We start from the raw sequence: 12,006 nt of genomic DNA, 5'->3' as shown, positions 1-12,006 counted from the left end.
CCCTCCCCACCAGCCGTCAGATCTCAGACAGCCTCCATGTCTTCTGCCAGGCTCCCTGTGCCTCCCCCCCCTGCCCAGAACTGGGGATACAGTGACCTGAAGACACAGTGGCCTGGGGACCGCCAGCCCCACAGCCTGGGGAGGGGTGAGCTCTGCCTCCTTGCTCACTGTGAGGTCTTAGAGAAGTTCATTAACTTCTCTGAGCCTGTTTCTTTTTGTAAAGGTGGGAGGGGGGGTGCAGGAAGAGTTACAGTTTGTAAACTGCTCTGCAGATGCTATTTATTATGATTAAACCATTTGAGAGCAATTATAGAGCAACCATCAAGGATTATAGAACAATACAGGGGAAATTGTCCACATATGTGCTAGGGAGCCCCCCTAGGAAGAACACTTGGAGTGAGTCCGCGGTGGCTGTCTTTGGGTGGTATCTCCATGCCCTGTGTTCCCTGCACAAGATAAAATGCGTCTAATCCTCAGAGCCAGCCTGGGGGACGGCAAGCCCCGCACGACCACAGGGAACGGCTGGCTCAAAGGAGTGATCATCCAGCTCGCGGACAACCGGCCGGCCCCGGAATTCAGGTCTCTGGCCATGAAATGTGGATGCTCTCCAATTGGCAGCTGCAGGAGGAAGGTTTTCAAGCTGGAGAGATTTGACAAGATGTGAGTCATAAGTGTTGATGAAGAGAAGTTGCTTCTGTGTGGGGAGGGCATCCACTCATTCATTCAGCAGCACCGGCCTCTCAACACCTGGCTCCTGCTGAGTAAATGAAAGTGCGGAGGGTGGTCATCAAGGGGATGCATGTGGGCTCCTGAGGGCTTCTGTGGCAGAGACCAAGGTTGTGCTTTCCCCACCCACCTTAGTTCTAAGAAGGGCCGGGGGTGCCTGGCCTGAGGGCCCCTGGCAGGAACTGGTCCCAGGCAGCTAGCTACCAGGAACCTCCTATGCATAGACTGAGCTTCTGTTTTTCATCAAGACCAGTTAAGTGGATACCAGGGCTTCGGTTGAAGAGGGTCAGGAAGGCACAGAGGGAGGAGGGAAAAGGATGAGGGGGCCTCCCTCCGGTCACTCAAGGTACCCAGGGGACAAAGGGAGCAGGAGACAGAGCCTGGTGGGGCAGGCCAGGTTGGCGGAAGCTGGGTGCAGGTCCAAGGCCACTAGGCCTGTGTGTGGGAGGGGCTGGTGGATGGAGGCAAGTGCCACGGAGCCAGCGGGGAGCAGCCCAATGAACAGGATGACAGGGGCAGAAGGACAGGCAGCCTTGGCTGCTCTGGGTACCAGCCCTGCGCCCCGGCCCCCAGTCAGGCCGCTGGGCTGGGGGCAGGGATGCTGCTGGCCTCTATGTTGAATGAATCACTGGCCGGTGCCAGGAGCCTGCAGACCTCAGTGCTCACTCCCTGAGGACCAGCTAATTCACTTGGAGTGAGGCCGGCCGTTAATGACCAGAGTAGCCTCCTGGGCCCTGCCGAGCCCCATGCATGGCTGACCACTGAGCAAGGGGCCAGGCTGAGGGCGAGGGCAGGAGTGCCCACCTCTGCCACAGGCTTGGCCAGGGCTCCCCATCTGCCTGCATGAGGGCAGCAATGCCCCTGAGGGCGGGTGGACCCTCTCCCTTGGCGAGCCTGAGTCTGGGGGTGGAGAGGAGGTGCAGATACCCCCTCCCAAGCCACAGAGAGACTAATTATGGTGGACAACTGGGAAGGGGGTGGGGAGGAGTAGAAGGCGGGAGCCAGCCGAGCCCTCCCTCCTGAACAAGGAGGAAGAACCTCAGTTGAGAGCCCAGCCCTGCATCCCGGAGAAACCAACCACTTGAAAAACATGGCCTGGTGTCTTGCCAGGCTCTCCCTGACACACGCAGTTTGCTGATGGCACAGGTGCAGCATCCCCAGGCTGCCCCATCCTGGGCAGGTCCCAGGGTTTAGTGAGCACGTACTGTGGGGCTCTCTGCTGGGGTCCAAACCTTGTCCAGGGGCTCAGTCAGGAAAGGGGTCAGCACCCAGGAATCACCACAGGGTGAGGAGCCAGCTTCCACTCACTGTGCGCCAGGCCCCACACCAGGTCTCCACCAAGTTGTGTATTCTCACATCCACCTGCAAGGTAGAGAATTTCAGGGAAGCCCATTTTAAAGATGGGAAAACTGAGGCTCAGAAGGGTCACGCACTCACCCAAGGCCCAGAACTTAGCAGCAGAGGCAGGTCTTAAATGACTCCGTTGTATATAATCTCTGCCTAGCACAGCTCCAGGATTCCAGGTTTCAGGGTGAGAGGAGAGGGAGGCCCCCAGGCTTCTGTTCTTTAGGAATCAAAGTCCTCACTGGAGGCTCCTTGGGGCCAGAAGAGCTGGACACTGGCAGAAGGGAAGGATGGAAGGCTTGCCTCTGGGATTCTTGCTCTTGTTTCAATGTTCCTGGGTGGCCCTCTCCCAGGGGAGAACACTTAACAAACTTTCAGGGCGACAAGGGGATAGGGGGCAGGGCTGCAGGCCTGTGAGTTGGTGGGCTTGCGGGGGCCCTGGGGGCCCGCATGGTTCTGCCTGACCGGCAGTGGGCGATGATGAGCTGGCTCTCCCTCCCTGTGGTCGTGGCGGTCCGTGTGCGGGACTCGGTCATCTCCGGGACCAAGACGAAAGCGCAGGATCGGCGCCTGGAGGACTCTGTGGCTGGGTGCTTCCCCGGCGCGGTGGCCTCTTTCCGGGTGGGGGAACAAAGGGGACCTAGCTTGGGAGGGCGGAGGGTGGGTGGCACCCGCGCGCGCTCCCTCCCGCCAGGGCTGGGCCCAGACGGAAGGGGCCTCGGGCGCCCCCTGCCGGCCTGGGGGCTCCGGGAGGAAGGCAGTGGCAGCTGGGGAGCCTAGATTAGCAGTTCCTCCTCCCCGCGCTGAGGCCTGGCAGGGTTGTGCACTGGTGGGTCCTTGTGTGTGCAAGTACGTTCTGTGTGTGCAAGTGTACCTATGTGTCTGTGAGGGTATGCGTTATGTGAGTAGGTCTTGGGTGTACGTGTCCGCAGATGTGTCTATGTGTGTTTGTATGTGTGCATGCATGTGTAGGTGTGTGCATATCTGGCTGCGTAGGAATGTGTCAGTGTGTGTGCACACATGTGCTCGTACTCATTTGTGTGTGCAGGTGTGTTTGAGTGCCTGTCTGTGTGGGTGCCTCTCGGCACACATCTGTCTCCCTGGGCTCAGGGACAGGTGAATGGGGCCTGGCTTGCTCTGAAGCAGTTGCCTGTTCTGAAAGCACCCTGGCCAGGTGGTCCCTGGAGTGGGCAGCTCACGTGGGCATCAGCGAAAGGCTTCCGGGGGGGCAGAGTTGGCCACTGGCCTCTCTAATGTTTATTTGCTGCCTATGAGGGGAAAGAGAGGAAGAGCCCTTTTGTCCCTAAGCAGTTCTGCCTGTGAGTAATTAGAATCTATCATGATAATTAAGATGATAAGGACACCGGAGGTGCCTGCAAAATGCAGGGAGAGCCTGGGAGGGCCTCAACTGGCCTGGAGAAATCCTAGAAGGTTCTGTGGGGGAGGCAAGCTGAGCTGAGGCTTGAGGGGTAGGGGAAAGCCTGAAAACAGGCAGGCAAGGTGGATGGGGACCCCAGTGGGCTCCGAGCACAGAGGGCAGAGAATCAGAGAGGGAGTGGGGGCATGCCAGGCGAGTGGAAGCTCTGGTTGGTGAGGGGGAGCAAAGCCTGAGAGGTGGGCCAGGCACAGGTGCCCTGATTCTGCCTGGTGCTGGAGGGTCACTGACGGAGTCTAGGCAGGGCTGAAACCACCCACTATGAGGCCAGAGGGGGGCCCTCTGCCTTCTGCCAACACTTGGGAGGGAAGGTCCAAGGTGTTTCCTTCTGGGCTGTGCGGGCCCTGAGTCAGGCGCCCCGCCTACCTGCCACGTGGAAGTCTCTCAAGGCAAGGATGCCTGGGGTTCCCTCACTGACCCCAGATGCTCAGACGTGGGCCCTGGAGCCCGAGGATCATCCTTCCCCTGCCAGCCCAGTGATGCCCACGTTGCCCCAGCTGCAGCAGCCTCTGGGTGCCTCTTTTGCCATCAATGCCTCCTCTGTGGCCTGGGCCTGGGAGGGTGGGCCGGGTAAGGCTTTGGGCCCCAGCCAGCCTGGTCCCCTCTCAGGGTGGCACCGGGCTGGCCTTCTCAGCACTGGGCTTGGGGTCTTAAGCGGGCCTTCTCCATCCTGAGGGTGCAACGCCTGAACACGCATTCATTCAGGCTTGGCAAAATGGGCGCCTGAGCACACACTGGGAATGGGAGAGCTTCCTCTCTGCACTCAGACAGGCTTCAGGGTCCAGCCCCACTCACCACCTGGGCCGTTGTGGGGTGCTGGCTTCCTGACCCCGCCCCACTTTTTCCCTGTGGCACCCAGGCTTCTGCGCGCCACCACGCCAGCAACCCTGTTCTTGCCCAGGCCGAACTTGGGCTCAGGGACACATCGTGCACTTCTGAGCCCCACCCCCCAGCCCATCAACCTTCTCCCTGTGCGCCCACTGCCCCCCACCCCCAGGAGGGGAAGTGAACCATGGTGTGCGCCTCTGACCTCGAAGAGGCCACCTGTGACTCAGGAGCCCGAGCCCCATTCAAGCCACTCCTCCTCCCACTAGTGACAACAGTTCACCTTCAGGAGCACTGCCGCACGCCTTCCATCATCCAGCCCTCCTGATCAACCTGCCAGGGAGGCCTCATAGCACCCCCAAATTACAGCTGCAGGAGCTGAGCCCCAGAGAGGCTCATGATGGGGACTGGGAGCCAGGCCTTCGTGACCCCAGGACCCCCGGTGTTATCCCTACACCAGGACCACGACTCCTCTGTGCCCAGACCCACCTGGCCACCGCCTCTCACCGGACTGTGGCCAAGGTCTCCCCATGGCCCTGTCTGTCTCATTGCTTCTTCCTCAGCATCCTCGGTCATTCCCACGGACCTCAGGAAAAACACCCCTTATTCGCCTTGGAATTCAAGCCTCCTGCTCACTGTCTCCTGTGCCCCTCCCAGTCCCACTGCCCAGCCTTTGTCCAGCTCTCCCAACTCCCTGGACTGTCCTCCTTCCCTCCCACGGCATTCAGTCCCCCTCCAGCCTTGAGAGAAGAAAAGTCAATGGCTGAGAAGGAGCCCAGAGGGTCAGGCCTCTCTCCAGATGTGTCCGTCCCAGGGCTCAGGTTCGACAAAGAGGAGGTTCCCCCCCACCCCTGCCCCCGAGGCTGCCCCTGCAGAGCATGGCCCTCCACTCCTTAGAGTCTGGCCTGCAGAAGCCCAAAGCCCCAGGAGGTGCACTGTGCTGGATCCTGCCTCTCGGTCTTGGAGCTAACCCTCTTCTGGAGCAGGTGTTAACAGGGCGCTCAGGCATGGGGTGGGGGCGGAGGAGGGTAGGGCATGGGAGCTGCCCTCCCCACCTGGTGCTGCCTCTCCCAGCCCCTGGGAACCTGTTGCTAGGCTGGTGCGCGCTTCTTCACAGGCTGAGCCTGTCAGCTGCACCCACAGCCCCCATGGCAGGAGCCAGCTGTGGGAGAGGGGAGCTCTTTGCCCCGGGGAGATGCCGAAGGGCCCGCCAGACCCTGGGGGCTGGGGAGATGGGCACAGATGGAGCAGGGCCGGTCCATGACCCTCCCAGCAGGCGTGACTGGAGTGGGGGTCCCACTCCTGACACCCAGGGTCCCAGCTGGTCTTCCTCAGGCCTTGTTTATCTGCCCCCTGTCTGATGGGCAACCCAGGGGCCCTCTGGCATGACTGGGGGCCAGGGGCCGGGGTGGGGGGAGCTGACAGACTTCCGCCTTCCCCCTTAGCCCTGGTCTGTCGCTCTGCCCCTGTGGGAGGCCCCGGGGTCAGTGGACTCGTCCCGGCCTCCTATCTGGGAGCCTTGTCTCTTCTCCAAGCTCTGGGCCCTCCGAGCTCCACTCAGGGCCTCCGTTCTGGCCGGGAGCTCAGAGGCAGGGAGTCTGGGCTGGCTCTGAGTCCTCGGACACCCTTGGGCCCCCCTGGGTCCCAGCCCTTCCTGTGGGCTTCCCCACGACTGCTCTCAGGACAAGTGCAGCCCGAGCGGGTGGATTTGAGCCTTGGGCTGAGGGGCCAGATCCCCCTCTCTAGGCTCTTCCTGCTCTCCCCGGCCGGCCCGCAGTCCTAGGGGCAGATGTACAGCTGGGTGCAAGCAGGGAGGGCCCAGGGTTGGGGGCAGTGGAGGGAGGGGCACAGAGATCCTGGGCAGACTCTTCAGCTGGCAGAGGCTCCTGCCAAGACAGTTCCCGCCCCACCCCCGCCCCTCCACTCATTATCAACTTGGGGTTTGTGTGCAAACAGCAGCTGGTCTCTTTTGTCAGCTTCCCCTCCTCTCCTCCCCCCGCGCCCCTTTCCCTCCTCGCCCAGGCCTCCCAACTGGCTCTTTCAGCCCAGGCTCTGCCCCGCCCCCAGGTGACTTAGAAGCTCAAGCTCTGGGGAGCACCTGGGGTCGGGGTGGGGGTGGGCAGCCCCTGCCCATTCTTGGCCCTGAGTCCTATGTTCTCCTCTGGCCCTTCAAAGAGATGGTATTAAACCCATCTGGGACATGAGAGCCAGAGAGGGTGAGTCACAAAGCCAAAGTCACAGAGCAGGCAAGTGCAGAGCCATAACCCAGACCCAGGTGTGCCTGTGTGCAGAACCTGTTTGCTGAGCTAGTTCTACTTCACAGTTTTCACTGTTCCTCTGACCGCCCCGCGCCTGGCATCACTCCTCTGCAGGAGCCCTGGGAAGGTGGACCCACTCTCAACCACCTTGCTGTGTCAAGGGCTATCAACTGAAGTACTCGTGTGCCTGTGGCTGAGACGGAAAGGCAGGCAGGGCCAGATGACAGGGCCCTACCAGTTACACCTAGGAGTTGGACCTGAATGCTGAGACCAGGGGGAGGAGGAATCTTGTAAGCAGTGGGCCCTGCAGAACTAGGGAGACAGAGAGCAAGAGGCCAATTAGAAGAGATAGTAAAAAGGACAAGAGTATGGGCCAAGGAAGACACTGGCCCTGGGAAAATGGGGACAGCCAGATCTGGGAGCCAAAGATATGGTCAGAGTGGATGGTGAGCAAGCAGGTGGGGGTGGGGATGACACCTGGGTCACATCTGGGCAGTGATGAAGATGTGAGTCCTTTACAGGCATAGGAGCAGGTGTGGCTGGATGAAGACCTTTAGTTTACCACACCTGGGTTTGAGATGCTGAGTGATGTCCAGGTGGAGGTCTCCAGAGGACCCAGAAGACAGATCCAGGCTGGGCAGATGGAGGTCTGGGAGTGGATGAGCTCATGGAGGAAATAAGGGAAGAAGGGGACTGAGGATGGAGTCCTGAGCAGAAGGCCGGGAGGTCTTGGGAGGGGACTAAGAGGAGGGGAGGAAGAGCAAGAGGAACGTCCACTGGATTTGGGAACTTGGAAGAGGCAGGGACTCTGGGAGGGCAAGGCCATGGCATGGCAGGGCAGTCTGTGTGGGTGATCAGGCACTCACTCTGTTCTTTGCAGATTTTAGCTTTTTTAATCCCTTCAGCAGGCCTGGGATAACAAGCCTCCGTTTCAAGTGGAACCAAGAATAGGTCTGAAGGTCTATGTGACCCCCCAAGTATTTGGGATGAGGACTCGGTGCTGCCAAGTCTAAGTCCCTTGGCAGTTGATGTAGATCCCAGACTAGAGGGGACCATGTGACGGGTGAGTGATGAGGGCATAGGAGGGGGAATCTGCTGCCCTCACAGGCCGTCACAGAGGATGTGACCCCAAGGCAGGTCCGGAGGGAAGACTCCTTGCTCATCAGGTGCAGGTATCCCAGGTGGCTGGTGGTAAAGAATCCCCCTGCCAGCACAGGAGACACGGGTTTGATCCCTGGTCCAACAAGAACCCCTGGAGAAGGGAATGCAACCCACTCCAGTATTCTTCGCCTGGGAAATCCCATGGACAGAGGGGCTTGGCCGGCTACAGACCATGGGGGTCACAAAGAGTCCCACACAACTTAGCAACTAAACAACAACAATCTGAAAGGCACAGACAAGGAAGCAGCCTGAGCAAAGGCAAGGAAGCGTGAGAGAGCGAGGAAAACCGCGGCCCAGGAAGGAAAGGTGGGGCCTCAGCTGGACCACTGCCCAGTCCTGATGCTCACTCGGAGCCCCCCGCCCATGGTCCAAGTCCAGTCTCTCGGAAGAGCTTTTCTGGGGCTTTGGCCAGGCCATCTAGGGACATGCGAGTGGGCAAGGCCTGTGCCGGTGGCCGGACCCGGAATGCCCCTGGGGCAGGCAGGGCGGACCCGGCACACACGCGCGTGCACACACCGGGTACACGGGCACGTGCATGCCGCTGGGTCCGCTCGGGCCGGAAGTCGCAAGGCCAGAGGCCGGGGTCCGGGAGCCCGGCCACCGGGGCCGCCGGGGCGAGCTGGAACAAAGGACGCGGCGGGGCGGGGGCGGCCGGGCCGGGCCGCGATTGGCTGCCGGCCGCTGAGGGGAGGCCGGGTCGGGCGGTGATTGGCCGCGGCCTCAGAAGGCCCCTTGCGGCCGAAACCCGAGCCCCAAACTGTGGCCCGGGACCGCCCGCACCTCGCCATCTGCACCGGGGTCGGGACGCAGGCGGGGGTCGGGTTCCTGCCCAACACCCCCAGGCTGATCATCCGCAGAGTCTCGCAATCTATGCGCCCAACCTCACCCCCCACCCCACCCAGCTCCCAACTGGGCGCGGGGTCCCCCGGGACCCAGGCAGGGTAGGGCGGTCTGGGCCACCGCCCCGCAGGGACGCCCAGAGGGCCGGGTCTGCAGCACAGAGGCCGGGGTGCCCAAGTGGAAAGGGGCTAGAGCCCAGGAAGCTGTCCCTTCCGAGAGGCTGGCCGGCGCCTGTATTTGCACTGGGAAAAGGGTCAGAGGACACTCCCGAGAGGACGGGCTAGGGAAAAAACGAGTTGAGGAGGCCGCGAACTGCAGGATGGCTCAGAGTTGGGTTGTTTGGATGACCTGAGACCCGAGTACCCAAGCCCAGCGGCTCGGGGAGTCGCTGGGGCTGACGGCGGTGCCAGAAAGCCAGACAGGGTCCTGGCAGGGCTCGCAGCACAGGAGGGGGTTAATTGAGCTCACTGCCAGCCAGTCCACCGCTAGGTGCTTAAGGATTTAGGATGAAGGGCCTTCTCTACTCCAGCCCTCTTTCCCAGCTGCCTGGGAGGTGAGAGAGAAGGGGTGGAGCGAGGCACCCGGGCCACCAATCACAGCCTCCGCTCCTCTTTGAATCTGGCCTGGCGGGCTCAGGCTGCCCGGCGCCAGGTGTGCTGGCGCCCTCTTTGTCCCTACTTGCCGGCCCAGGCTTGTCCCACTCCACCCCCCACCCTTTGGGAGATTCTGTGCGCCACCCAGCTGCTTCCCCTGTCTGGGACTGAAACGACCCTGCTTCTGCCGAGGACCCTGGCGACTCCAAACCAGGCCCCCCTCTCCCATTCCTTCTCAGCTCTGCACACAGTCCTTGGTGGCTCAGACAGTAAAGAATCCTCCTGCAAAGCAGGAAACCTGGGTCAGGAAGATCCCCCGGAGAAGGAAAGGGCTACCCACTCCAGTACTCTTGCCTAGAGAATTTCATAGACAGAGGAGCATGGCGGCCTATAGTCCGTGGGGTCGCAAAGAATCGGGCACAACTGAGCGACTAACACACACTCCCAGCCCTTTTCAGCTCCACACATGGTCACAGCTGCCTCCACCTCCCTAAGATGGCCACTAAGGGTCCAATAGTTCTGGGAGTGGAGGGGGTAAAAGCCCATAATTTGCAACAAAAGTCCTGGTAGAGGGACCCAGGGCAGACCCCTTACCTCCAAGGTGGCTCCCTCAGTTGTGAAACCTATATAATAAGGGCCTAACTCCAGGTTGCTCTGAGGATTATATGAGAGCTTGTAGAGGAGGGGACTTTGTGAGGCTGAAGCCTCAACATTGAGGAGGGGAGGGGGACGTTTTCTCACTGTCCCAATGCTGCAGACGGTCGGTGGGATGCCTGCGTCCTGCCCTGTGGGTAAGGGCCAGGGTGCTAGGTAGGATGGGAGAGACGGGTGCAGTGCCAGCCCATGGAGCCCAGAGCCCCATAGTCCCTTGCTGTCATACCATCCCCAGCTCTCTAGGAAACATGGGGCACAGGGATCTGGGGCTGCTTCTCTTTTGTCTTCAGCCCCAAGTGTAAGGAGCCCTCTCCTAGGGGACGGTCAGAAGGCAGGTGGGAGCCCCACACTCCCCTACCCTCTCCCAACTCTGCTTCCCCAGCCACTGCTTTCTGCCCCCTCCTTCCTCCAACTCTGGCTTGAAATCCAGCACAAAGACCTCCAGGCTGCTTCCCTCACATCTCTCAAATCTGTCTTCTCTCCACCCTCTACTGCCCTCCTGGTCCTAGCTGGGACCTTGGTCTTACCTGACCAGTCCCCCTCCCACCAGGCTCGCCCACCCTACAGCCAGCATGAGACTCAGATTTTTAGGCCTCATCTTGTCCCTACTAAAATTCTCTCTCCCCAGGAAGCCCTGACTGGATCTACCAGGGAGTTCTAGTAACTGAGTAAATGCACACTCTGGGACCAGCCTGCTTAGGATTGCCTCCTTGTGAGCTGGGCCTTGTTTTCCCCATCTGTAAAATGGACATGATAATAACAACTGGGCAGTGTTCCAAGTGTTTTGCACATAATCATATTGATCCCTTTACTCCTTACAACAAATTTTATTCAGTAAGTGCTAGCTTTACTGCACCCACAATAAAAGTAGAATAATGGAGTACCTATTTCATACAGTTATGGATTAAATGAGTTGATGCATATAAAAATTTCGAAGAGTTTGAAACACTGCTGGTGCTCAGTACAATCAATCAATCAATCAATCTGTTATTTTTGACCCAGCCTCTCTTGCCAACACCTTCCCCATCTAACCTCCAGTCCTGCCTCTTCACTTACCCTATCCATCCATTCCCCACCCACCCACGCCTCAGCCTTTCTTCTCTGGGTCCTATCATCTGATACAGAATGAGTGTTTAAGACTAAGAATGAATGAAAAACGTTTTGGAAGGAGGCTAGACTGAAAAGGATAAGTCAGTGCTCGTGCGCCCCCTGGTGGTCATTCTGGGCACTCACGCCTTGGCCCATCCTTTAAAACAAATAGAAAGGCAGAAAGCAGTCTCAAAACCCGGGATGATGGGAGGCCAGGACTGAGGACAGACTGCGACCTAGGGGGTTGATCCCAGGGCTTAGGCACAAATTTATACGTGGTCCCAGAGATTCACAGCCCCTAGCCAGCTTGACCTTTTTTCCTCTTTGTCTGAGAGCTGTGTATGTGTGTGTGTGTGTGTGTCTGTACACTTGTCAGTGTGAGCTACACTATGTGCCCAAGAGGCCAAGAGTTCAGCTGTGTCTGCCGAGAACCGATGGTGGCAGAGGTTCTGTCTTCAGAAGACATATGTGTGAGCGGGGCGTATGTGACCAAGCCTGTATTCATGTGTGTGTCCCCTGCTTGCGTGTGGCTGTCACCAAAGCCTGTCGGGGTTTAGAACTCTAGGCCTCAGTTGGCACTGAGCCGAGGGCAGACTGCAGCCAGTCACTGGAACTTTCTGGACATCAGTGTCCTGCACGGTGTCCAGGGGTGTATGTTCTAGAAAGACTAATACCCAAGCTCCGAGCTGTCCTGCACACAAGCAGCTTCTGGGTCACCCTGGGCCTCTGTGTACACCTGGGCAGGAAGCTGGCTTAACCCTCCCTTTCCCTCATATTTGGGTATTCACCGTGCTTGTATAACTGGCCTGTCACAGTGCCACTTACTTCTGCTGAGCGCCTGCTGGGTGTGCTCCTGGTGTGGGAAGGAGCTGTACACCCTCACTCATGAGCACACTCATACCTCTCCTCGTTACCTTGCCAGGTCGTCTTCCTGTGCAAAGGCCAGCTTGCATAAGAGCAAGGAATTTGGAGTCAGGCATGTTTGAGTTCAAATTCAGGCTTCCCCTAGCTGGGTGATTTTAAACAAGGGATTTAAACTCACTGAGCCTCAGTTTCCTCATCTGCTACATTTGGATAATAA

General features: G+C 59.2%; 1 long non-coding RNA gene across 1 annotated transcript; it reads right to left on the bottom strand.

Moving 5' to 3' along the window:
• Nucleotides 1–247: 247 nt before the first annotated feature.
• Nucleotides 248–3,366, bottom strand: LOC129646870 (uncharacterized). Its single transcript, XR_008712205.1, has 3 exons — nucleotides 2,164–3,366; nucleotides 1,932–2,088; nucleotides 248–757 (listed from the first exon to the last, which is right to left on the bottom strand). It is a non-coding gene; the product is annotated as an uncharacterized LOC129646870 (long non-coding RNA).
• Between the last annotated feature and the right edge of the window lie 8,640 nt (nucleotides 3,367–12,006).

This window comes from Bubalus kerabau, chromosome 3, assembly GCF_029407905.1.
Source record: "Bubalus kerabau isolate K-KA32 ecotype Philippines breed swamp buffalo chromosome 3, PCC_UOA_SB_1v2, whole genome shotgun sequence".
NCBI lineage: Eukaryota > Metazoa > Chordata > Mammalia > Artiodactyla > Bovidae > Bubalus > Bubalus kerabau.
Note: the sequence above shows the minus strand (reverse complement) of the source record. Positions and strands in the feature narration are given on the sequence as shown.